This window comes from Gorilla gorilla, chromosome 11 (genome assembly GCF_029281585.2).
Source record: "Gorilla gorilla gorilla isolate KB3781 chromosome 11, NHGRI_mGorGor1-v2.1_pri, whole genome shotgun sequence".
Taxonomy (NCBI): domain Eukaryota; kingdom Metazoa; phylum Chordata; class Mammalia; order Primates; family Hominidae; genus Gorilla; species Gorilla gorilla.
Genome location: NC_073235.2, coordinates 68,618,279 through 68,645,607, shown reverse-complemented (window position 1 = coordinate 68,645,607; position 27,329 = coordinate 68,618,279). Strand labels below are relative to the sequence as shown.

Sequence of the window (27,329 nt, the reverse complement as noted above, 5' to 3'; positions counted from 1 at the left end):
AGTGTATAAGCATTCCCTTTTCTCCACAGACTCACCGGCATGTGTTGCTTTTTGACTTTTTAATAATAGCCATTCTGACTGGTGTGAGATGGTATCTCATTGTGGTTTTCATTTGCTTTTCTCTGATGATTAGTGATCATGAGCATTTTTTCACGTTTGTTAGCCACTTATATGTCTTCTCTTGAGAAGTGTCTGTTCATCTATTTTGCCCACTTTTTAATGGGGTTAATTTTTGCCTGTTGATTGATTTAAGTTCCTTATAGATTCTGAATGTTAGACCTTGGTCTGATGCACGGTTTGTGCCTATTTTCTACCATTCTGTAGGTTGTTTGTTTATTCTGTTGGTAGTTTCTTTTGATGTGCAGAAACTCTTTAATTAGGTCCCACTCGTCAAGTTCTGTTTTTGTTGCAATTGCTTTCGTGAACTTAATCATAAATTCTTCACCAAGGCTGATGTCAAGAAGGGCATTTTCTAGGTTTTCTTCTAGGATTTTTTATAATTTTAGTCTTACATCTAAATCTTCAACCGCTATTGTGTTAGTTTTTGTATGTGGTGAAAGTAAGTGTCCAGTTTCATTCTTCTGCATATGACTAGCCAGTTATCCCAGCACCATTTATTGAATAGAGAGTTTTTCCCCCATTGCTTGTTCTCATTTTTGTTGGACCTTGTTCAGGATCACATGGTTGTAGGTGTGTTGCTTTATTTCTGAGTTTTATATTCTGTTCCATTGGTCTATATATCTGTTTTTGTCCAGTACCTTGCTGTTTTGATTACTTATGGTAGCCTTATAGTATAGTTTGAAGTTGGCTAGTGTGATGCCTCTGGCTTTGTTCTTTTTGCTTTGCATTGCTTTGGCTAATTTGGCTCTTTTTTGGTTTCGTATGAATTTTAGAGTCTTTTTTTTCTAATTATGTGAAGAATGACATTGGTAATTTGATAGGAATAACGTTGAATCTTTAAATTTATTTGGGCAGTATGGGCATTTTAACAATATTAATTTTTCTAATCCATGAGCATGGAACATTTTTCCATTTATTTCTGTCATCACTGATTTCTTCCAGCAGTGTTTTGTAGTTCTCCTTGTAGAGCTCTTTTACCTCCTTGGTTAGCTGTCTTCCCACTTATTTCATTTTTTTTTTTGTGGCTATTATAAATGGGATTGTGTTCCTGGTTTGGCTCTCAGCCTGTGTGTTATTGGGGTATAGAAATGCTACTGATATTGATTTGGTATATTGAAACCCTGCTAAAATCATTTATCATTTCTAGTAGGCTTTTGTTAGAGTCTTTTAGGGTTTTCTGCATATAGAATCATTTTCAGTAAAAAAAAGATGGTTTTACTTTTTTTCCTCTATGGATGCCTTAATTTAAACTTTTAACGAATTATTCTGATTGCCAGCTGGAGTAGGAGCAGGACAAGTGTAGAAGCAGTGATTGAAATTAGGATGCTTTTGTCTAGACAAGAGATGATAGGGATTTGGACTAGGGTGTCAAAATAGAAGAAGAGGTAATATGGCAGAGATGTTGAGACCAAAATTATAGTTTGGAAATGAGTAAAATACCTATTTCATAAGCTTCCTTCAATACATTTCCATATTCAAACATTTGTTGAATGTCTACTAAGTTCCGGTTTTGTACTTGAGAGATACCACAGTGAAAAACAAAACGTCTTGTAAAACATATTTTAAAGTACATTAGAAAAAATAAATAATAGATCTAATATTTAAAAATGAAGCATAAAATATTTTCACTTGCTTTCTCTTAACAGTTTTTAAAATAAAGAATATACCTGCACTACAGGAAAAAAAATGAAACTAAAAATATGCAAGAAAAAAAACCCAGAAATTAGAAATCATCAATAAATATATGAAAGAAAACCACTGGTACTACTTTTCAACTAAGTCTTCCCCATTTTTTCTCTTGCTTGTATCTAGTGTTTTCTTAATGATAATAAAGCCTGGGGAAAAAAGTATAGTTAAGAAATGTTGGTATGTGGTTGGAATTTAAAGGATTTGGTAATTATTTTATCAAGCAGTAGCTAAAGGATTATGCCCCCAGCCTTGGCCAGGGTTGACTAGAAAACAAAGCCTGAGGCAATCACAAAAGCAACAAATGAGTGGGAAATGTGAGGCGGGTTGGAGAAGAGGTTAAACAAATTCAAGTAGTGCATGATGAAGCTGGCCTGCTTCATGAAGAGGCACATCCATAAGGATGTCTTTGATCAGGCTATATCATAACACCATGCTGGGAACTGTTCATAAGTGGAGGAAAAGGAGAAAAATCATCCTGCTGCTTCCCACTTCCCTCCTGTCTCCCCATGGTAAACATTTTTCCATGGAAATTTAATACTTTGCCTCACTTTGGGGCTGGGCCTACTGGTGTTTTGGCAGCCTCAAAAGAAGCCAGATTTTGCCCCTGTGGCCCAATTCTTCATAGGAGACCAGAAGTAGTAAGCAGAGCAAGAGATTTCTTGCAGTAGTATCAATGTTCCGTTACCATCCTGTGTCAGTAGCAGCTGCAATAGCCTAAAGAAGCAAGCAGCTGAGGTTTCATGACACAAGGGGACATAAAATGACTATAAGGGTCAATCATGCAATACAGCCCTGAAGCCAACTACTTTTAGCATTTTCTGACAAAATCTAAGGGTCTAGTGTTCTTTTTGAGTCAACTTGGATGTTCTATTATAAAAAAATTTAAAGATGTTTCATCTCTAAGAACAAAAATGCTTTAAAATTTGAAAAATATATATGTATATGGCATATATACAAACAAATACACATACATATTCTATATATAATACAAATATATTGTTAAAAATCTGTAAATGGTCTAACTTTTTTTTTCCTAATAAGCAATTCTTAAAACAGTTCTCTTTTCCTCCTAGAGATAAGCTATACTTTATCTTGGCAAAGGTGGAGTAGCCTTCTGGAATGAACAAACTTGGTCACATGGTCTTCTCTCTTCCCCAGATCCCACCTGCCAGAGCTAGCTCTGACCCACTTGATAGGCTTTCAGTAATGACAGCAAGTGTCCAGCCAGTCTGAAGGTAACCAGGCATCCAGCCCACTGGACACAGGCCTGGAGGTTTTTGCACTCCCCGGAGAGCAAAGAATTGTCCAACTACTTTCTAGTTTAGTAATTTGTGTGCTAAGATTCATAGTCACAATTTAGACAGTGATTTGTGCGTACATTTAGTTTGAACTACATGATCTCACTTAAAATCCTTTCTAAACTTTAGTTTGAAGCCAATTTTTAATTTAGATTTTTTTCCTTCTCTCCTATCCAAAAGATGCATATTTAGATGGTCTTTGGTTTTAAACTACAACTGTTTGGCCAGACTATTAACAGAAACTTATGTGCTTTCAACTAAAGCCTCTTATTCTACATCAGTGAAAACAATTAGATCATAATCAAATCCAACCTGCAGTGGGTCTCTCCAGAATTTGTCCATTGTATACTTCTAATTTCTATACTCAGCGAGAAGAAAACTAGTGTGATGCCAGGATAAACCTTTCTGCTTATCCAATAATGGTGGGACAACTTTTGAAAAGACTGAAGTGCATGCCCTCAAAATACCCTCTTATAAACTCTGCTTTTCTAACTTTTGGTATGAGTCAGAAAACAGATAATTGATGTTATAGTTTCTAACAAGGGTCCAAAGTATAAGTATTCTGGGATCATGGTTAAGGGCAAATTCTTATGCTTTCAATATCAAATGTGTGGATTGAAAGGTTGACATATTTTTGTGAACAAGTGTACAATGTCTTAAGCAAAGCTCTTCATGGGAGGAGGATCTATGGTATGACTTCCTCCCTCTAGAACCTTCTAACAGCCTTGCTACCAATTCATTCCTTTTCTCTTGAGTTGGAAATGAACATATAATTATGTGCCAATTTCCCACTGACACCAACAGTGTCCCCAAGTATTTTAAAAATAAGGATAATATTGAGACTTAAGGAAATAACTTCTGTTTTTAATAACACATCTTGTAAGAATATGCCAGATTTGAATATTCTCTTCTCATATCTAAGTGAGAGATTTAATAATATTAAATCATATGTTATTATCATTAAATCCTGGACTAGAATCACTATTTTCTATTTTTAATTTAGAAATAAGGTATTGTCAACAATATAGAGACTACTTACACATTTTAAGAAAATTAGTGATAATTTCTGCCAGTGGAGAAAATTCTGGTAAAGATTTATCTCTGTTCAAAAGAAAAATTTAAGGACTTTGATGGTTAATTACATATGTAAACTTGAGTAGTCCAGGGGTGTCCACATTAAACATTGTTTTTTCTGGGTGTTTCTGTAAGGTGTTTCTGGATGAGATTAGCATTGAACCTATAGAATCAGTGAAGTACATTTCCCTCTCTAATGTGGTTGAGCGGCATCCAATCCTTTTGAAGGCCTGAATAGAACAGAAGGTGGAGAGAATGAGGAACTTGCCCCTCTTTTCCTGCCTCAGTGCTTGAGCTGTGACATTTCATCTTCTCCTGTGCTTGGACTGGGATTTACATCACTGGCTCTTTTGGTTCTCAAGCCTTCAGACTCAGGCAAAATTACACCACCAGCTTTCCTGGGTCTCTGGCTTACAGACGGCAAATTATAGGACTTCTCAGCCTCGTAATCTCATAATAAGTCAATCAATAATAAATAAATAGATATTTAAATACATAGATATAGGTTCTGTTTCTCTGGAGAACCTTGACTAATCCAAAGTCTAAATAAGGGAGCCAGCAATTAGCATGAATAGGCTGTAGTTATCAAAAGACACAGCACAGAGGCATGGGAATAGCATAATGTATGTTGGTCTCCATTTAAATCCCCTTTATTATAAGAGTGTGCAGATTTCCCCCTCCTGTCAATGTTGATATCAATAGCTCAGAGCTTCCCCTCTTCTGTAAAATTGCCATAGGCCAATAGGAGCAACCTTGTCACCTAGAAATGCGTAGAAAGTCCTTCCCTTTTCCCTAGGGGAGCATCTGATGTCTCAAAATCCAACTGGTGTTTGGTACAAGAATCTGCCCTGCTTCTAGGTAACACAACTGTGATAATTAGGTTGGAGGATGGCATTTATATATAATTTCCTATTTTTTTCCATTTTATAGCATAAGACTAGGGACATACTAATTCAAACATCTTTACTGGGCCATTTAATTTCTTGGACCACTGTATAACCTCCTTGACAGGATTTTATCTATTTTGGCCCTTAATTTCCCAGAAATCTATTGTTAGGAACAGCAGAAGGAGAGTAGAAAGAGAGTACAACTATAAGTTCTGACACTTTCTAAAGCCAGGTTTTAATGGAAGAGCTATTTTAAAAATACAATTAATATAGTTAAAACTAAGCTCTTAGCAGAAACTGAATTGACATTTTGAGCAACTTCTATGAAGGATTATGCATTATGAGATTTGTTTTAATACCTGTGTTTGAATAATATATGGGCTAATGATTATTTGTGTCTGAATTAATACACAAACGTATAAGCACTCACACATATATTCAACAAAGACTAAAGTTCTCAAGCAAAATATGCATGATCATTCTTAAACATGTAAATTCCTCTTCCATAAATTTCTTAATTACAACCAATGTAAATCCAGTCTTAAATAAATCATTCACCCTTTAAGTCATTCAGCAAATATTTTTGAGAGACTAGCATTTGCCAAACATTGTGAAATGTACTAAGATATAATGTGAACAATTCCCTTTCCTCACAGAGCCTACAGCCAGTCAATAATACAGCCTAGAAATGGCCAATACAACATGCAAGTGGTGAGTGCTCTAAAGAAGGAAGTACCAGGAAAGCACGAAGGAGAGGCACTTAGTACCTGGGTCTGAGCCTCCTGAAACCAGTTAAGCAGAAACCAGAAGAGTGAGGTAGGGGAGTGCTCAGATAGAAGAAAGGACAAGTGCTAAGGCCTACAGGTAGAGCACCATATATTTGAAGAAGTAAAATTAGCTCAGATTGGGCAGAATATAGAATGCAAAGGGAAGAAGTGATGCAGTGTGATGCTTAAATGCTAAATAGTCCATACAAAAGTCTAAAGTCTTGAGTCAAAGGCAGAGTCTCTTGGAAACAGACTCAGAGGTTGAGGTTTTCATATGGGATGTTTATGGGGAGAGCTTCCAAGGTCTATACCTGTGGGGAAGCAATGAAAGCCAACTGCTCACCTTCTCTCTGTAAGTGCAGGGGCAGAAATTTGGCTATAATATAGTCGCAACAAAGGATTCCGACAATTTCACGGAGAACTCTGACATTGGAATGGACCTTCAGAGTTGTTCCCATTTGGGATGGGGGCTAGAATTTTATACCCCAAGTGGTGCATGCATTGGACATAGTCTATATAGGCTACCCACCAGGAAGGACGTGACCTTGGGCAAGCAGGTCCTCTTCTGCCTAGGAAAAGTCCCAGGAAGGGACACAACTGAGAGCTCTTGGCCGCAATACCACAATGAATGTTTGAGTTCCTGTGGGTGAGGGTAGCATCTAGAAAGTGCACCTCGTTGTAAATAAAGCATGTTAAAGATATGTCTTAATAAATCAGGTTACGACAATGAAAGGCCTGGGCTTTAGGCATGGAAGAGACACAACCTGTTTTATATTTAGAAAGGTCTTTCTGGGGGCCGGGCGCGGTGGCTCACGCCTGTAATCCCAGCACTTTGGGAGGCTGAGGCAGGCGGATCATGAGGTCAGGAGATCGAGACCATCCTGGCTAACACGGTGAAACCCCGTCTCTATTAAAAATACAAAAAAATTAGCCAGGAGTGGTGGTGGGCACCTGTAGTTCCAGCTACTCGGGAGGCTGAGGCAGGAGAATGGCGTGAACCCGAGAGGCAGAGCTTGCAGTGAGCCAAGATTGTGCCACTGCACTCCAGCCTGGGCTACAGAGCGAGACTCTGTAAAAAAGAGAAAGAGAGAAAGAGAGAGAGAGAGAAAGAAAGAAAGAGAAAGAGAGAAAGAAAAGAAAAGAAAGAAAGAAAGAAAGAAAGAAAGAAAGAAAGAAAGAAAGAAAGAAAGAAAGAAAGAAAGAAAGTCTTTCTGGCTGTAATATGAGCAATAGACTGGAGAGAAGCATGACTAGAGGCAGACCGACTAGCTGAAAATTGGTTGCAAAAATCCAGGCAACAGATTGTGGTGGCCTGCAGTGGGGTAGTGACAGGAAGAATGGAGAGTTTTAAATGGACCTGAAAGAAGTAGAAGGCGCAGGACTTAATGACTGAATGTAAAAACTTTAGACAGGGAGTAGTCTAAGTTGTATCCCAAATTTCTGGCTTTGGCACCTATGCTAGGAAACAAAGCAAGAGAAGCCGATTGTTTGCCATTGTATTTTTTTAAAGGTAGGAGGGAGTGCAATTGTGTGAATGTGAAACTCAGCTCTGGAAATGTTGAATTTAAAGTAAGTTTAACAGAGACATATACTAAAAAGCACGCATAAGGGTCTAGAGAACAGGAAATGTATTTGAACCAGAAATAGGAATTTGGAGACCATCAGCACATAGGTGGTAACTGTACCCAACAAAGTGATCAATATGGCCTAGAAGTTTATAAAGTGAGAAAAATAGAAGGCCTAGGATAAAATCATAAAGGTTTTATTGTTTTTGTTTTTCAGTGGTGCATTCGTTAAATTCCCACTCTATGCTTTCAACTTGATTAAGGACAGTGGAAAAGAAGAGTAGTATTTTCTGAATGCCTTTGATATGCTGAACACATTACCTCATTATCTTATTTTACAATCCTATGATTTTAGAATATCATCTCCATTTAACAGATAAGATCAAAGACTCATAAAATTTAAGCAAGTTCTGCAAGCCATAATACTATTAATTGGTAGAGCCAGAATCTCACTCCAGATCTGAGTTTTCCTATGATTTTTTCACTATATTATTGTTAACTACAAATGATTTGGAATAAAGATTTATTACGAATTATGTTTTGTAAAATCATAGCTTTATTTTGGCTTCCACAATTTACTAAACTTTAAATATTAAAAAGTTGTACTGGAAACTAGAAAATTCACATCTACTTTGGGAAATAGAGAGTCTTCTATGTTCTTAAGCCTTAAAAATGTAGCATATAAATTTGTTTTTGTCAAATGGAAAAACAGAATAAGGGCTTACTCTTTCATTAGCCACTTTGTAAAGGAAAGTTTGATTTATTCTGGGAAATTAAAAATGTATAGCAATTGGTATTTAGGACAAAATTACCTCACAACAAAAAGTGTATGCACTATTAGCACTGATATTATTTATTCATGTGTAGCTAGAATTTCATCCCCATATAGGTCCCAGGCTTAAGAAAATGTCTGAAAGAGTTTCTCAGGGCTGTGAGAAACCAGGAATATGCAGAAACTTGCCATAGGCTTTCTTGCAGGGATTCTAAAAAAGAAAAACACACAAACCATCACTTCTATTGCTAGAGATGCAACAGTAATGCTTAATCAGTAGTCTGCTTAATCAGTAGTCTGAGCTAGTTTATATCTGCAAATGTTCTCTCTAACTCACTTTGATTCAGAGTTGGAGCTCAGTCTTCCTATTGAGGAACTGAGAAGAGATGATAACCTGACCGGAGGGACTCTTTGGCTATGCTCAGAAGTGGAGTAACCATTCATCAGCAGTTGTCCCTCAGTGGGTATGTCCTCCACATGGAAGATGGCACACATTCCTAAGAGAGCCATACTTTTACCAGTTTCAGTGGTGAGGCTTGAATACAACATTCGCTTTTATAAGGTCATTTAGGTCAAGTGTGATTTTATCTGTGATACACTTTGGAACTGCTAAGCCTTGTGTTGTTATCAGTGTTAAATTATACATATTTCAGGAGTCCTTGCTATTCCCCACCAGGAACAGAAAGAAGATCTCCTTCTAAAATCTTCCTTTATCTCATTAAGTTTCTTTAGGAAGTTGGTTTTGAAATTAAGATTTAACTAGGCTAGATGCTGGTTTGTAGTCCTAAAAAAAGTCTCATGCCACCTAACAAAAAAAAAATGATTTGAACTTTGCAGATTCTGTTTATTATTAACACGGTTTTCAAAAAGGCTATAAATAAAAAAGGATTGTGTTTTCTTTTGAAAATGTAATATTATACACTTTTTACAATTTGAAGAGGTTAAAATGCACTTAGGTTTTGTCTCATTTATTTTTGTACATGATTACACAGATTCACAGATGGGAAATGTACTCGAGGTCATACAACAAAAGAGTATTTCATGGTAAAAGTAGGATTATAAATCAAGTTTTAAAATCCCATATCTAAAAATGATGTGCATTTTAGTAAAACCTCATTTTACTTTGTTTTATAATTTCCTGATAAATAATACATATGAGATGCCAAATCGATGTGTATTAAGGAAAAAATGTTAAGCCTTATATTTAGAAATCTCAAGAACACACTGCAAGTTTATACTAAAACTAAAGTCTCGTAGTTTTCTTAGGATGATGACGTGGCTTAATTTTTAAATATCACACATAAATTATTTCTCTAATGAACTTTTTCTTTTGTCTTCATTTCTTTTTTTTAAAAGTGTCCTCTGTCATTGAAGATGCCAAATAAAATGCATGGACAGAAATTAATAGGCAATGGAACTTGATGAATTCTCCTGGAGAATATTTTTATAATGAAAGCTTGGCAACTGTTCCTGTGATTAATCATGATAATACACAACTGCTTAACTCCAGATAAACTGACCATTTCCTTCTTTCTGGGATACTCCTCTCCTTTTCTTTTTCTTTCAAGGAGGATTAACCAGTTCACTCTTTCCCTTTACTCTACATTCTTCTCAGTGATGTCCCCACCTCCATTTTTCTATCCAAATCCCACTTTTCCCAAAAACATGTCTCAGTCCACCAGAGAAGGAGGTGGTGTTATTCTCCTTTAAAATCCAATGTATCCCTTTTATTCTGTCTTTCCATTTGACAAAAACAAATTTATATGCTACATTTTTAAGGCTTAATACAACACTGATCATACAGTGTAATATTGTCCATGTTACATATTTCCCAGACCTTCAATTATCCACAAGGATTGAGTTGAGTGCTTACTTCTAGAAGATGGGGGGAGAAGGAGAAGAAGAACTGGGTGGTCAGTGAATATTCCTTGCTCTTAGCTAGGGTTAGCTAGGACACAGCAGATGGCTAAGTACATCAGAAGTAAGGATACTTGGGAAGCTCAATCAGTGGATCACTGGCTAGCACATACACTGAAAGTGGGCTTTCTATATGAATAAGGAACACTTCCAACCTTCCTACCTTTCCTTTAACAGATAAATCATAATACAAAAGAATTTTCTAAAAAAAACTCAAAGAAAAAATTTCTAATCTAGTTGAATCTGAAGATTTACCTGGCTAAAAGTAGTCCTCCTTTGGCTTACTAGGGATAAAAATTCCTGTCTTTACATGAGGGCAGCAAGAAGGTTAGAAATGAACATTATTGACCACCTATCATGTGCCAGTTATTAACATATATTTTCCCAGTAAAGTTTACAACAATTCCCTGAGGGAAATATCATTAGTCCCACTTTCCCCTACAAAATTTGCCCTGAATGCTAAGGAACCAGGATTATAGAGAGAATATGGTCAGCATGTGGTGTTATAAGTGCTATTTTTTTCTGCTTTGTTCTGTATAATAAGTTTGTGTTAAAAAATGGCCTAACTTATGTGTTTTAAGCATTCATAAGTATAATATATCAAATGTTATTGTCTATTAAATAAAACAGAATTCATTAGGGCTCAAAATATTAAACGTCAAACCACTAACGTGTTAAATTTAAAATGTTTTACATTACTAAAGAAAGATTGGGTGTGTTCTAGAAATATTTTTTCTTTAAAAGGAACACTAATTGAAGTCAAATTCCATCTTCTTCTGTACTTGCTAAGTTAGCCAAGTGGGGCAATAGCAAAATCGGGGTTTCCTCCAACCTCTAAATTCTGTGAGTCATTGATTTATAATGTGCCTTACTATTGGAATCAGAGGAAACTTTTTCTACCTAATTAGGCCTGCTGACAGAGTAATTCCTGGTGTGTGCAAAATCTGCTTGCATTTGGAGCTCTATTGCCTGTCCTCTGAAAAGAGGGCAATGTCTTCAAATATGAAGACTTTTGCAGCTGTTCGGCTAGTTGACTAATCACTTCTGAGATTTTCTTCCCCAAAATAAAAATCATCTGGGAACTAATTGTTACTCACAATAATATCAGAGCTTGGCATTTCTGAATATCTGTTCATCACTAGATTTCACAAGTCTGAGCCCATCTTTGAAATCATGATCTTCACTTTCAAAATTCAAAGTGGGAGCCTGAGTGGTAATAGAGATTCTCTGTGGCAGGGTTGGGTTAGAATTTGATGTTCTTCTCTCTTATTTTTCACCTCACATCCTTGTAGCACTGCACTGGGTTAGTAGAATCCTACAGTGTAAAATGTTGCATAGAGTGCAACACACAGTGTTCCACTACCTGGAATGAATCCTGGCCTCCATCTTAACAGGAGCATGGAATCAGGTAAATGACTGCCTTACTTGCCCGTCTTAGTCTCTTTATGTTGCTATAAAATAATGCCTGAGGGTAGGTAATTTATTTTTCAAAAAAGGTTTATTGGGCTCATGGTTCTGCTGGCTGTACAAGAAGCATGGTGCTGGCACCTGCTTCTGGTGAGGGCCTTGAGAAACTTCCACTCATGGTGGAAGGTGAAGGGGAGCCAGTGTGTGCAAAGATCACATAGTAAGAGAGAAAACAAGAGGGAGCAGAGGGTTCCAGGCTCTTTTCAACAATCAGCTGTCTCTGGGAATTAATAGCATGAGAACTCACTCATTACTGCAAGGATGGCACCAAGCCATTCATGAGGGATCCACCCATGACCCAAACACCTCCCATTAGGCCCTACCTCCAACATTGGGAATCAGATTTCAACCTAAGATCTGGAGGGTCAAATATCCAAACCATAGCGCCACCTCACATGGATTTGGTAAGAATCCAAGCTTCTAGAGGATCAAATAATCTTTCTAAACTATTGACATACTTATACAAATATAAATTATGATTCACATTTATCTGCCATTAGCCCAACGTTCTCATCAACTTCTTTTACAAGAACAAGAAGAGGAAGTCTCAGAATATATATTGTCACTATAAAGAACATGTTTAGAGGTTTTGCTAAGTGGAATACATCTTAAAATTTTTGTAATCCAGCTGTATCCACAAAAACAAATCTTGATTGTTTGTTGTTCATTTCAGTTATATTGATTTTTCATTTATTTTACTCTAGTCAAGAAATCCTATTTATTGGCCAAGCCCTGCTGCCAACTAGCTTTGTGACCTCAAGCAAGTTATCTAATTTTTCCAGGTCTTTTCTTCAACTGAAAACCTGGGAGCGGGGCGAGGGGCATGGGCTGTGAAGAGGGGGTGGGAAAGAGATGAGGCCAAAAGAACAAGCAGAAAAAGTTCGGTCTGGATTAAGCAGTACAGAAAATATAACCTTAGTTCTCCACCTCCAGGAGAACTCTGGCCTTAAGGAGAGAGCACTCTGCTGGTTTAGAGTTCTATGTACTCACAGATATTAACACAAGAATGTAGGAGGGAGCTAAGATTTGCTATTTGAGTATAGCACTGCTAAAGCTGGGTTCAAAGTTTAATAGCTTAATTTGAAAATCTGACTAAAAATGCCTGAAGATTTTGCAGAAACAATAAACAAAGGGTGACACAGAAGAAGTGTTTGTTGACTGCTTGAATTGCTGATATACTAATAAATGTACTGAGCACATTGAACAGAATGGAGGCCTATAATGGGCAAACATAAATTCCAAAAGTAAGTAAATAAATTAGAAGGGAACAGTCAGTAATCTAACTGTGAGATTTGGGAAGAGTCATGTGCACTCTTCCTCCACGTTTTTTTAAAGGGAACTGTGGGGTAGAGTCATGAAATATGTTCAACACCTATTACAGGATTGCTATAGCAATAAAATAATCAAATGTCAGAGTTTTGAGAAACTAAAACATCATATATAATATAGGACAAAAATATTGAATTTAAAGATATGTCATAAAGTCTACATGTCATTTCTATAATTTTTAGGGTATTTTATAAAATAGACTACCAACGTCTAGCTTCTCAAAAGAGAGGTAATTTTAAATTCTTATACATGGATTTAATAAAATAGGCAGATAATAGTCAAACTGGAGCTGCTACTATAACCAGATATAATTTTTTTTTAAAAAACAAGCAATTGCCTTCAATTGGATTTTTGAAGTATTGATGTTGCTTATTTTAAGAAATAATTTTTTTCTGGAGTGAACTGAGTGTAAAGATAATTTTTAGATGATATTTTCGATGATAACCTGGTGATCTCTTACAAAGTGAGCATCTTTTTATAGGACATATCATTATCCCTAGTATTTTCTATTCAATAAATCTATGCTTGCATGTATTTGGCTTTCTTAAAATAGATAGGGTTCATCTTCATTTCTATCAATAATTACAATTTTAATGGCAAAGAACTATAGTTGAATGCATACTGTGTTCTTGTAAGGCTCTGTTTTAGGTGCTGAAAATTCAAAGATGAATAATCTACAATCTTTGCTTTCAAATAATTAACTAATTACTTGAGATTGGTGACATATAGGCAAATATGTTTAACAAAGTATAAGCACATTAGAATTTTATTATAGTCCACAGCACCATCCCAGTGAGCGGGAATCCTTTCCACTAAGATGGGGGTAGAGGAATCAGGAAAGGCAGTCTGAAAGAACTGGTTCTTAAACCTAATCAATAATAGGTGTAATTGATACTTAGTAGTGTATCAGCATCCTTTGACTTTTGGGAAAGGACTGAGGATGGAATGGTGAAGCCAGGTCTTGGTGGAATGAGGGAAGATGAATGCCCTTGATGGAAAGCAGCCTGAGCATATTCACAGAGGCTTGAAATAGCATAAAGATCTCTCATACCTGTAAGCAATTCAATGATACTAGAACACTGGCCAAAATAAGTGGGTGTAAAAGTAAACTCTTGATCTGGTCTGAGACTTATTCACAGATCTAGAATGGAGTTCCTGAGAAGGCTAACTATGTGGAGATTGACTAAAAATTAGATGTGGGGATCCCAGAAAAGAAACGACAGTACATTTGTGCCAGCCATTTAGGCCTTTTAGGGTGAAATCGGAGATAATCTAATGTACTGGAGAGTTAACCAGGGACTGTGTGTTCTGAGATCTCACTTGGGAAACCAACTTGGAAAAGAGAAAATGCCAGAAAGGACAAAAATTGAACACTTAGCTCTTCCTTCTTTCCAGCTGCCTGCCTCCCTGCATCCTCCCATCCACACTCATGTCCTGACCTAGATGATTCTCTTTTAATTTCAAAACTGAGAAGTTCTAGTGGTGGGTGTGCATGTACACAACGAAGTGAGGCAGCTGGTAAGGAGAACAGAAAATTTTGGGGGTGCTTCTTCCTGGACTAAGTAGAACACCTACTTTGTACATATCCCTGCAGGTTCAGAAGAGAATCCAAGACTGAAAAATGCAGAAAGGCAAAATTACAAATCTACAAAAACCCTGACTCATTAAACACTAGGTTACATAACTCTTTTAAATGAAAGCAGTTTCTAGATTGCCTAGGGGTTCATCCTCAGCACCAATTAACATTCACTCTCTCTCTCTCTCTCTCTCTCTCTCTCTCTCTCTCCCCTTCCCTTCCTCTTTCTTGCTAGATGTCGGATTCAAAGCAACATATGTAGTGTAAAACAGCAACTGACACTCAAAACCCCAACACTGACTAGAGCTAGAGGACCTCATCCGTGTTGGCCACCCACCTTAGTCACCACATTAGCTGGCCTGCCTGGTAAAACATCCTCTTTGATCTTTCTATTTATTGTCCATATATTTAGATAGACAAACTGGACTTTGGATTGTGGAATCACTAAAGAACAGTTGCTTTTCCTCAGCTCCCTTATGAAATAGATCACTTGGAATAAGCAGATTCCTCAGGCATTATTACTAAGGACAGCATCCTGTCTGAGCCTCGTCCTTCTCAGTTCCAACACAGGGCACTAATCATAAACATATCTGCTCCAGTGATATATTTTTCAGACCACTTTGTGTTTCTATTGAACTGTAATCTATTTCTCCATTATTCTAGAATATCCTTCATCGTTTATTTGGGGTTTATCTCAAAATATTCTGAAATTGTCTTTTTCTAGAGCTTATTCTTTGTCCTCTCCATCCCCAATTTTCTTATAATATCAAGTCTCTTCCATTGTTTCCTCTCTCTCTGTGTGTGTGTGTGTGTGTGTGTATGTCTCTCTCTCTTTCTCTGTCTCACACACACCCACACCCACACCCACAATACTAAATCCTCTGGAAAGTGTAAAACAAGTTTATAATCACTTCAGGCTGATTAATTGGGCTGTTAATATTGAGGTCGAAATTGTTATTTGCCTGCCACATATCTTTCCTTCCTTCTTCCTTACCAAGAGAACTGAGTTTTGTTTGAAACATCTATGAATCCAATTTAAAAGCTATGTTTCTCCAGCCTCCTCCCTTGCTGCTGTAAATAGCCATATAACAATTCCAGGCAATTAGATACATAGTAAGATGTTAACTAAGGATTTATGAGAACTTTTTTAAATTTATTTTTTACTGAGAGAGAGGGTCTTGCTCTGTTGTCACCTAGGCTGGAGAGCAGTGGCGTGATCATGGCTCACTGCATCCTTGAACTCCTGGGCACAAACAATTCACCCACCTTAGCCTCCCAAGTAACTGGGACCAGAGGCATGCACCACTATGCCTGACTTTTTTTTTTTTTTTTTTTTTGGTAGAGATAGGAACTCTTTATGTTGCCCAGGCTGGTCTCAAATTTTTGGGCTCAAGCTGTCCTCCCACCTTGGCCTCCCAAAGTGCTGGGATGTGGGTGTGAGCCACCACAACCAGCTTTCTTTCTTGATATAGACTCTACCCCTTTCTCCTTGTCCCTTCTTATATCCTACCTGAAATACAGAAATGTTAGCTGGATATTAGCTGGATGCTACCATCAGAATGGGTTCAGAAATAACCCTTTTAAAGTTCATATTGATCATCCATGCTCCTCCTAGTATGTAGAACTGTTGCAATTTAGGATGCTTTGTTTAAAATGTAAAAGAGACTGGAATCCTAGATACTATGATGTAACAACTGGAAAATCTACACTGAAGTTTCTCTTGGCTCTATGAGTAGAAGAAAAAGTATGTGCAAAATAGAATCAATCATAGCACCAACATAATGGAATTTACTTCTCCCTACAAATTAAATCCTCTCAGTTCTCTAATTTAATTTTTAAACAATAATTGGCAGAAAGATAACATATGTTTTTAAATGGCTTCAACTGCAAAGATAAAAGGTAGGCAAAGACAGCTTGGTGACCACCAAAATTCATGTTTCCTTCTAAGAAGTGGCTGCCCAGCTAGGGGAATATCTCAGCCTTCCATTGCATCTAACAGGGCTATATGACTATTTCTCACCATTGAAATATAAGCCAGCCATGTGTGTCACTTCTGGGCTGAAGAGGTAGGTGTAATTCTTCATGATGTCCTTTTCCATCATCAGCTGACTCTGAGTACCTAGAAGCAAGAGGTGCCACAAGACTGAAGAATCCTGAATCCATAAATGATCACATGGAATGCCACCTGCCAACTGGGAACAACCACGTAGAACTTTTCATGAGCAAGAAATACAATTTCATTGTACCAAGCCACCAAGATTTGGGAGTGTATTTGTTGCTGAAACAAGGGTTATTCCAATTAATATAAACGGCAAAAATAAAAATCTCACATTTTAGTGTATTCAACATGAAATAACTGAAAAAGCAGAATGTCATTCAGTGGGCTCACAAATAATTAAATAAGATTTTCCACAATTAGGTAAAAAAGAATATAAACCAAATTAATTTATAAAAAAAGATGAAAGTTAATACTTTGTTCTACCTTGAGTCTGTGACTTACAAAATCTATACCTGCCAGTTACTAAATATTTTTTAATGTTGCAGTCTCCAGTTAGTCTGGATATAGTCTGATTTTTGACAAAGAATTTTCCCTATTTATTTCTTCAAGAGGGTGAAATGAATACTATGTTCTATGAAGCTTTTTAGTGAAGTAGAGTGAAGTAGAGCTTTTTAGTGAAGTAATATGCAATTGGTTTTGAATAGGATATTCCAAGGTGATGGCGATCTGGATTCAGAAGTCAACTATCTTCCATAGAAAAATTGGGTTTAATAGACACTAAGAAGACCATCATTTGCTCCTCTAAAATTAGAGAGCTGCTATTCCAGCCTGCCCATAAACATTCTCCAAGTCTAAAGTAAGTTTTTGGATAGAGGGACTATCATGTTCTAGGACCTTTCAAATTATTTCTTGTGCCAATGTGAAGAACAGATTCTGGTCTACAGAGGCATTGTTGAGACTGAATTAGGAGAACTTACAAAGACCTTCCATGGACCAGCCAGGGGGAGCCACATGCTATTCAGTGTAGCTGACTCCAGCAAGATAACAAGTGGAAAAGAAAGGAAAAAAAAAAAAAAACTCATTAAAGGCCTCCTTTCTAAATTAGTGAGATAAAATTTTGCTTAGTAATTGAAGAGATTCCAAAGGTTGAAGCTTTAATTCAATGCCTATCTATTCTTCCAGTCAGAATCTTTTCAGAAAAAAACTTCAGACAACCTTATTTTGTAGGGTGAATGTGAGATGAAATAGGGCATGGGATTATTTTCATTTTTCATTATGAAAAGTCTGTCTACAGTTTTCTCTTCACATCTATCTGACTACAATATAGTTATAAACCCATCTGTTTCCCAAGTAACATTCTCTTCTAAAACTAGGATAATTTTTTTTCATAGAAAGCTCAGATATAAAATGAGGAGACTTTTTGCTCTTTAGGAATACAAATCAGCTTAGACTAACCAATCACACTGAATTTTTAAAGATTTTACCAGTAACCAAAACTATGTATTAATGGAAAATGGATATGGGGGAAATACATCCTTTGTCTTAAAAACAGAACCCCAACTTTATTTAGGGGTGGCAATGGGCTCAGCTAAAAACACAGTGATTCCAGATTCCCTTGCAGGAGGGAGCAGCCATTTTTCACAGTTATGACCCATAGGCTATAAGTTAAAATCTCTAGGGGGTTTGGGAAAGCTCTTGGAGGAACCTGATTTAGCTGGCATGTGTCTTATGCCTTTTGGTCTTCCTATCCTTCTCCCTGGCATATAGTTAGGATGCTGGAAGTGAGGCAGCCATCTCAAGACCATGAGACAACAAATAGAAGGATGAAAGTCACAAGCTGAGGATGTTTGAGAGGAAGAAAAATGAGCTTAGGCCTCTGAAGACTGTGAAGTCCTACCTTCAGACTAATGTCACTTAAGAAAAACAAACTTCTATTTTGGTTAAGTTAGTATATGTTTGATTATCTCTTACAAGCAGCCAAACCTATACCAAGTTGATCCAATTAGAAGAATGTGCCAAAAAAAATCTTTTAACCATTTCCAAACATGCATTTCAGAAGCATTCATTTACTTTGACAATTATTAAACTGATATATATTAGTAAAACATTTTTATACACTTCTTAAAATGACTCCTCCAAATAACTCTACTAGGTCATACTCTATGCACTTCCCATACAGGGAGGGACACATTATGAATACTTTTCATCCTTCCATTGATTCATTCAGCAAACACTTATTGGAGGCCCAGAAAGCATTGTGCTAGGGGCAGGGATGCAAGAATGAAAAACACACACCTGATTACAAAAGGCTTAGTTTATTTGAAAAGAATAAGACAGAATATTTTTAAAAAACATTCTGTTTTCCAGTTCTTTGCTTCCTGAGGGTTGTTTGTTTCACATACATTAGCTCTCCAAGGGATAGAGAAGCCTAGCACTATAATCAACATCAATAAAATAAAAGGATCTGAGCCAACAAATTGGTGTACATAGCTTAATGTTCAGAACACAATTTCATCATTGAATATTTAATTAAATGTTGCACCAATGTGTTCATTACTGTTGTGAGAAATAACTGAAGAAAGTTTCTCATTCCAATCAGTACAGAACTTGTTTTTCCAAAATCAGACTACTGCTAAAAGCAGATATTTAGTACTACTCCACTTTTTTTTCTGTCATTTGTATGATATAAAAAAATCGCTGTACATCAAGCCTTTACTCCAGTATCAAAAGACAATTATTCATTGCAGTATAGGTGACAAAATAACAAGTTAGTGTCAGGAAAACCATTTTTCACTCACCTCTTCCTCTATATCAGGCATACCATCTAACTTCTTTCTACCTCAGTTTCCTTATGAGTTAAGTAATGGGTTGGAATTAGATCACTGTGTTCCCTCATAGATCTAAATTCTCTCATTTCCCCACTCTACTTAGTGTGTTGCATTAGCAGATAGGTTTCCCAGCTAAGAGCAGAACATTAAGATTATTTTTAAATGATGCGTGGTTCCTTCTCTATTTCTGTTACCTCAGGAATTATACATATTAGCCAACAACTCATATCAAACCACAATTTTATATATAATTAAACAATATAATGTCATCTTTTATTAATAATACTATATCACCATACTCAGAATCAGAATAGAAGACTTGTTTTATTTCTAGCTTTTAAAAGCATAACTTGCATTGCACACATTTGGGATAATTGAAAGAAAATTAGATGGAGTGTACATTGTTTTAAATTTGCTGTTTACATTATCCCCCAGATATCTAGGAGTAAGTCTAACACAGATTATCTCAAAAGCACAGCAATCCTCTTGCTCCATTATAAGAAATTATTTTCAGAGTCTAAAAGATTGATTATATGCAAAATCTGAAAGCTAAAATTGAGATCTTATTTTTCAGTATAGACAATAGAAGTAATTAATTAACACATCTGACATTTATCTGCAACCCACCATAGGCAGATATCTGCTTTCTTATTAGTTGCGTAAGAATTTCAGAAGTTGAAATACATTAAACACAACCAGTTTAACCCATCACGTTCTGAATTTGATATCCTATTACCTTGCTCACAAACAAGATCTTTAAGGAACATAAACACTCTTTACAGATCCTTTAGTTACCATCCTGCAAAACAACTTACACCCCCAATAATTATCTCATTACATATACACGTATTTCCCTCTACTCACCACAATGAGTTAAAGGTGGACAAAAGCCCTTGGTGACTGTCTTTGAGTTATTACTTTGCTTTACCATCTCCTTCCTTTTAGGTGTCATGGTACAGGACTTTACTGATAGCAATTCATTCTTGTTAGGTTTACTGCAAACACCGAAAGAGGTGTCTTGCACTTGCTGGAAGACTTAGCTTTTATGCTTCTGGTCATTCTTCCCACAAAAAGAATGAGACCAGTTTCTGAGCTATTCTTAACTCGCCTTCCAAAATATTTCAAAAGAGGAAGACAAGAAAGACTTCATGATTTCCATGCAAACTCCCAGCCTGCCTGGCTGCCTGCTGCTGCCAATACTTCTTGCTCTTGCTGGTGATGACATTCAGAGAGCTCCCCAGCACTGGTGCTTCATTATGTAAGGCTGTCTAGGTCAAGTGTAGGAGACACACTGCTGGCCTGTGGAAACTCATGGAACTGTTCCTCCAGATTAACACTTCAGGGGTTATGGAAGCTGGAGGAAGCTGAGCTTTTACTACATCTTTTGGGGGTAAATATTTTTGCATGTTTCAGCAGTTTATGTACTACAGTCTTGGCAGATGCCTGTCAGTCATGCTGAGAGGTGCAGGGAGAAATTACTGAGATTACAGTTCTGTCAGCATGCTTGAATAAACATAGTAAGTCTTCCAGTAATCCTGGCTTTGAGACACTTAAGGAGTAAATAAATCATAAATTCAAATTTGCTTATCGGACATCATCTGTAACCATCAAGGAATGAATGTTGATTTGATATTTAAACTCTGAATACAATTTATTTGATTGGAGGTGTTGTAGGAGAGCATTATTAGAGGTGGCTATTAGCTCAAAGAGATTTACTGCAGTTCTTGGCTGTTACGTTGCCCTTGTCTCTGGCTGCAAATTTGCTTCCCTTGTAAGTGAGTTATATATATGCCTGTATTTGTCTTCTGTTGTGATTGTTTGTGATCGTATAAGAATAAACTGGCAGTTAGGTGACTTCAACAAATAATGAATCCTGCCTACTTAGTTCCAAGGTGAATACTGCAGCAAAAGCGCCATTCGACACTAGCACTGAAGGAGGGTGGATTAACTGCATTGGCTCAAACTGTGCTGTGTTTAGGAGACTTGAAGGGATGATTCCAGGTTTGATATGAACAGTTGTTCACTCTATGGGTAAAAGTAGAAACGATATAGCGCTGATTCTGTTTTAGACTCTCACACTGTGTCCTGCCTCAGCAATTAGTTAAAATAGCAGGCTCTTTATTGAATGCTGCAGAAAAGCCTAGAGAGATAGCAGGGTAAGATTGCTGCAGCAGAGTGATACATTGGCCAGGAATTTTAATAAGATTTAACCAGATACGATAATACAACAGATGGCATCTAATCTAAAAAATAGATGGATATGTAAAAAGTTGAAGACAAATGTAGCACATTTGAGAGGGTTTATCTTCCTGTGTGTCCTTGGCAAGCAAAGTTCAGTACCTTGGACAGGATGACATGAGTTAGGAAAGTAAAGTCTGCATAAACTGTCTACGTGATCTCAAAGAGCAAAATGGAAAGTTAACTATCAATCATTTGTTTTGGTGTCTCTCAGTGATGACTGGCATTAGGCAGGTTACTTAGCACATACTTTCTAGGTAAACAGGTAGTTTTAAAGTATCTAAAATTTCTTGCATTTTAAAAATTAAATTAAAGGAATGAAAATGAGTGATCGTAAAATAAATTCCCCTGAAGGTACTTTTCATTCTATTAACCATATTAACAGCAGCACATTGATTATTTATGATGAAAATATACCACTTACAATTGTATGCTGTATTTAGTTGATTAAACATGTACATGATTTCCCAAATAATTTAAAGAGACAATTATGGTCCCTCGGGGCCTGATTTTATATTACTGATGTCAATAGGCATTTTCCCTAGACATAGCTTGAGATAAGAGCCCCATCAGACCAGGTTTTACTCAGTTTGGCATTCAGACTATTCCTCATAAGTTAAAAAATGATGGATACATACTTAATTGTACTTATAATCTTTGAGTTTATATATCTTTCAGATAACAATGTCAGTATTCAAATTGTCTATAATTGATTTGCATTTAATATTGTTTCTTTTGGCTATTGCTAAAAGGGATGCTTCTTTGTTGTAATAAGCTTAAAATATATTAATTTTTTTCATTTTAAAATGGGGAATTTGAATTAAATGAGGTTTAAATTAGTTTTGATCCTACCATATATATCTTTGTATTCCTCTAAATGGGAATTAACATTATTAACTAATCTATGTTAAAGTGAGATTACATTTTTTGGTGAGATTATATTGTTTGAATACTTACAATATTAAGCCAAAATTTACTAAGTACCTACTAAATTCTAGGACAGTGGTTTTCAAAGTGGGGTCTCCTAACCGGCAACATCAGTACTACCTGGGAACTTGCTAGGAATGCACGTTTTCGGGCCTCATGACAGACTTACTGAGTCAGAAGCTCTCGGGATGGGTCCTGGCAATCTGTGTTTGTGTAAGCCTTTCCTCCAGGTGACTGTGAGGCATGCTGAAGCCTGAGAACCACTGTGCTGGGAAGTAAATTGGTTAAATATTATAAAAATGGTTTTTACTGTATATAGTTAAATACATATTGTCATTAAATTTTCTATGTTCATCTTTGCCTAGATATCCTACTGTAAGCAGTACTATGTTTTAAAGATTTATGCAATTATTGAGTATACCTTAAGTCTAAATATGTCCATAAGAAGGTCTATTTTCCAACAGTTCCATTTTAGAACTTTAGCTCTTAGAAGTTAAACACTGTAATGGGAAAAATACTAGAGGACTTATCTGTTTGCTCACTGTGTGATTTGGCACACATCGCTGACCCTCTTTGATGTTCAGCTTCTCATTTATTAAGATGAGAGGTTGGCTTACATCAGGGTTTCTCAACTCAGTACTATTGACATTTGGGTCAGATATTCTTCGCTGTGGGGTCTGTCCCGGACATTGTGGAATTTTGAGCAGGGTCCTTGCCTCTACCCACAAAGTGCCCATAGAAACCCTGAGTTGTGATGATCAAAGATATTTCCAGACATTGATACCTGTCTACCAAAGGCAAAACTGACCTCCTCCTCATTTGAGAACCACTGACCTAGATTAGCTCCTCTATGAAAAGTTCCATCATAATAAATAATACAACAAATATATCATTTATCCTTTTGGAAGTAGGTAGGTTAAAACTTATAAATAAATGAAGATATGTTTTACTTGTATAACTCAGGTATAAGGTGGGACCTGCTTGCACCCTTGAAGATCTAGGTGACGATCTACTGGTAGATATCTATTGGTAGATATCTTGCTCAGGTATCTACCAATATCACAGTCAGTGGAAGTCCAAAACCTTCTGCAACTTATCAGGGACTTAGTCTTACATCATCCTCTGTGTCCTGGCATCGTGGTTTCATGTATACTACACCTAACCACTCTGTCAAGTGACCCAGTGTCTGTCTGTCACTAGTTTTTAACAGAGACTTACCTACACCAATCACCTTTTCAATTTAATAAATTTTATTAAAGATGTGGGCTTCTACCCGCATTTTCTCCCTTCCCCATCCCATCTCTGCTCCTCATCCCCTCCCTGAGAGATCTGAACACTCCAAATTTTTCTCTTCTTAGTATGGAAAGTAGTCCATCTCTCCACAGCTCTTATATCCAGACGTAGATGCCCAAACTCATCAGAGTTTAGAAGATAAAGGGCCTTCAATTTAGAACCATTCACCATACACAGAAGGCAGTTGGGGTCATATGGTATAATCATAAAGTTATAAAATCATAGGCTGTTGGAAGGAATATTGAATTTAAGTTCATTTTCATGTCTTTAGCCTTAAAATTACAAATGTTACAAGCTAGAGTCTCAGAATTTTGAATTATACCTTTCCATGAACTTTTACCTAAACCACTTGGCAATTTAGTACAGACATTTTCTTGACCTGATATGTGCGATAGAAGTAGACAAGCCTCACACACATGCATGTGCGCCTACGCACACACACACACACACACACACGCACACACAAATTTTTCTCCAACAGTTAAAGATTCTTTTCAATATACTATTCTACAATTCAAATTAGGTGCTATTCTGAGATATATGTGGATTAAGGAACCTAATATAAGATATAGGTAGCTATATTTCTGTTAAAATAATAATACCTCATACTTGAATGACTATATATGTATTTTCAAGTAATTTTAAAAACATGATCCCTGCCAGGAGTGGTGGCTCATGCCTGTAATCCCAGCACTTTGGGAGGCCGAAGCGGGCAGATCACGAGGTCAGGAGATCAAGACCATCCTGGCTAACACAGTGAAATCCTGAGATCGCACCACTGTACTCCAGCCTGGACGACAGAGCGAGACTCTGTCCCCCACAAAAAAAAAAAAAAAAAAAAAAAAATTACTTAGGCCGGGCGCAGTGGCTCACGCCTGTAATCCCAACACTTTGGGAAGCCGAGGCTGGCAGATCATGAGGTCAGGAGTTTGAGACCAGCCTGACCAACATGGTGAAACCCCGTCTCTACTAAAAAATACAAAAATTAGCTAGGCAAGGTGGTGCGCTACTCAGGAGGCAGAGGCAGGAGAATCGCCTGAACCCGGGAGGCGGAGGTTGCAGTGAGCCGAGATCACGCCACTGCACTCTAGCCTGGGCGACACAGTGAGACTCTGTCTCAAAAAAAAAAAACAAAAAAAAAAACCATGATCCTTTCTGAGACCCATAGCAACTCTAAAAGATAGGCCCCATTATCTCTGTCATTTTGCAGTGAGAAAATAAAGGTTCAAGGTCTCCAAATGCCAAATTCACTTCTCGTTCCACTGTCCTACAAAGCAAAACTCAATAGTTCATGTAGTTTGAACACATTGGTAAATATAATTTCTAAGTGATTTTTTATAAAGACCTGTCTCAAGAGTCTTCCTGCTCTAAGACCTTCAGAGAGATTACCAGTGCTTTGTTTTATTCCTAGGATTAATGCATTTTACCTGACTTATCATACATTTATTCATATGATATGCTTAATTAATTTTCCTGTATATGTATTATAGAATGATTTTAATACATCATTTATTATACTAGTCATAGTCACATGTGTTCTATCACTTAGTGCCCTCAAAAAACTCCATGGGAATAGGATTATTTCCCTCTTAAGAGGGAATAATTCAAACATGAGATTGAATTAAATCTGCCTATACTTGAGCTTTACCAGAGGTACTACATTGATGACCCAGCCAACTTCTCTGTTTTCACCAACGAAAATGCAGAACATAGCAACAGACCATCTCTTTTCACTGGTACCCTCCAGTGCTTGACATATAGAGAGTGTCAGTAACTTTTATTGAAGAAATACTGAAATATTGGTATTGCTATGTAGTTCCTTTACATTTTGGACTTTACCTAACATTATCCACCCTAGTTAATTAAGTAGCAACTTGCAAATGAGGCCTAGAAGAACCAAAAAACAAATTTTAAAAAGAACTGTCTGCAACTCGGAACTGCTAATGCTACTTTCTTTGTTTCACTTTATTTCACTTGAGAAAATCTCTTTGGGTTTGATACAGAGATGTTTTCAGACTTTGAATGTGAAAAATTGTTCCCAACATCAAATATAGATTCCTCCTTTAAAATACAATGTCACAAACCTGGATCACAAAGTCACTTCCCTCTTTAGTCTTAAAGCGAATACTCAAGATGAACGTGAATGATCTTTTATTCCAATTTCCAATTTAGAATATTATTTCAGAAAATAATTATTCAAAGTTTTTTGAGAAACCGCCATATAAAGCCAAACAAGTTTTTACCAAAGTAAGGTAAATTCTTTGTCAACTGAGAGCCTGAATTAGATGATTCCTCAGACTTTTTTCTAATTATAATATTCTAGGTAAAGGAGTTTAGCTCGGCAATATGGCCATCCAAATATCAACCAAATCCAAGATGATTAGATTTAATAGCGCCATTTTGGAGATGCATTGATTATTGAAGATAAGTAAAGGTCTCAACGTTTTTGTTTTCCTCATTTACCCCAAAATACATCCTTAGTCACACATGTCTTAGGATCTGGAATTTGTTTGATAAAAATGCTGAGTTCTGGCCAGGCGCAGTGGCTCATGCCTGTAATCCCAGCACTTCGGGAGGCTGAGGCGGGCAGATCACGAGGTCAGGAGATCGAGACCATCCTGGCTAACACAGTGAAACCCCGTCTCTATTAAAAATACAAAAAATTAGCCGGGCGTGGTGGCAGGCACCTGTAGTCCTAGCTACTCGGGAGGCTGAGGCAGGAGAATGGCTTGAACCCGGGAGGCGGAGCTTGCAGTGAGCCAAGATCCTGCCACCGCACTCCAGCCTGGGCGACAGAGCGAAACTCTGTCTCAAAAAAAAAAAAAGAAAAAATGCTGAGTTCTGAAAAAATAAATCTTTCTTGTTTTGTTTCAAATGAAATTATAGCTCTCTGATAAAGTGGCATTCCTTTTTCTTTCTGTTTTATATTCAACGAGTGTATTAGTCCGTTTTTGTGCTGGTAATAAAGACATACCCAAGATTGGGTAATTTATAAAGGAAAGAGGTTTAATGGACTCACAGTTCCACATGACTGGGAAGGCCTCATAATCATGGCAGAAGACAAAGGAAAAGCAAAGACACGCCTTACATGGCTGCAGGCAAGACAGCTTGTGCAGGAGAACTCCCATTTATAAAACCAACAGATCTCATGAGACTTATTCACTCACTAGAACAGTATGGGGGAAACTGCCCCCCATAATTCAAGTATCTCCACCTGGCCTCACCCTTGACACATGGGGATTATTATAATTCAAGGTGAGATTTGGGTGGGGACACAGCCAAACCATATCAGCAAGTGAAACAGTGAAATTGGATTTCTAAAAGTTGTCAGTGTTCTGTTGGAATTATTTTATTCAGAGATGTAAGGAAAGTACAACAGGTGTCAACCTTCCACATGAAATTTCCTAAAGAATATTATTGTTACCTCATGCTGGGAGAAGGGAAAGTAGCAGTGATAGAGTGTTTTGATTTCAAATGTACAGCTTCTAGTAAAAGCATTATAATTAACTTTATAGTAGTAAGCACAACCAGGAATTAAAAAATATAAAAGTTTTGGGTTTGGCCTCCAGATTTACCAAATGTT

General features: G+C 36.9%; 1 long non-coding RNA gene across 2 annotated transcripts in view; it reads right to left on the bottom strand.

Annotated features, from left to right (window-relative positions):
- LOC109025994 (uncharacterized) overlaps positions 1–20,573 on the bottom strand; it is a 160,302-nt gene extending 139,729 nt beyond the window's left edge. The window contains exon 1 of one of the 2 annotated variants that reach the window (XR_008677726.2): positions 20,153–20,573. This is a non-coding gene — a long non-coding RNA (uncharacterized lncRNA). The remainder of the gene's footprint in view (positions 1–20,152) is intronic. The other variant, XR_008677727.2, reaches the window with a different exon arrangement.
- Between the last annotated feature and the right edge of the window lie 6,756 nt (positions 20,574–27,329).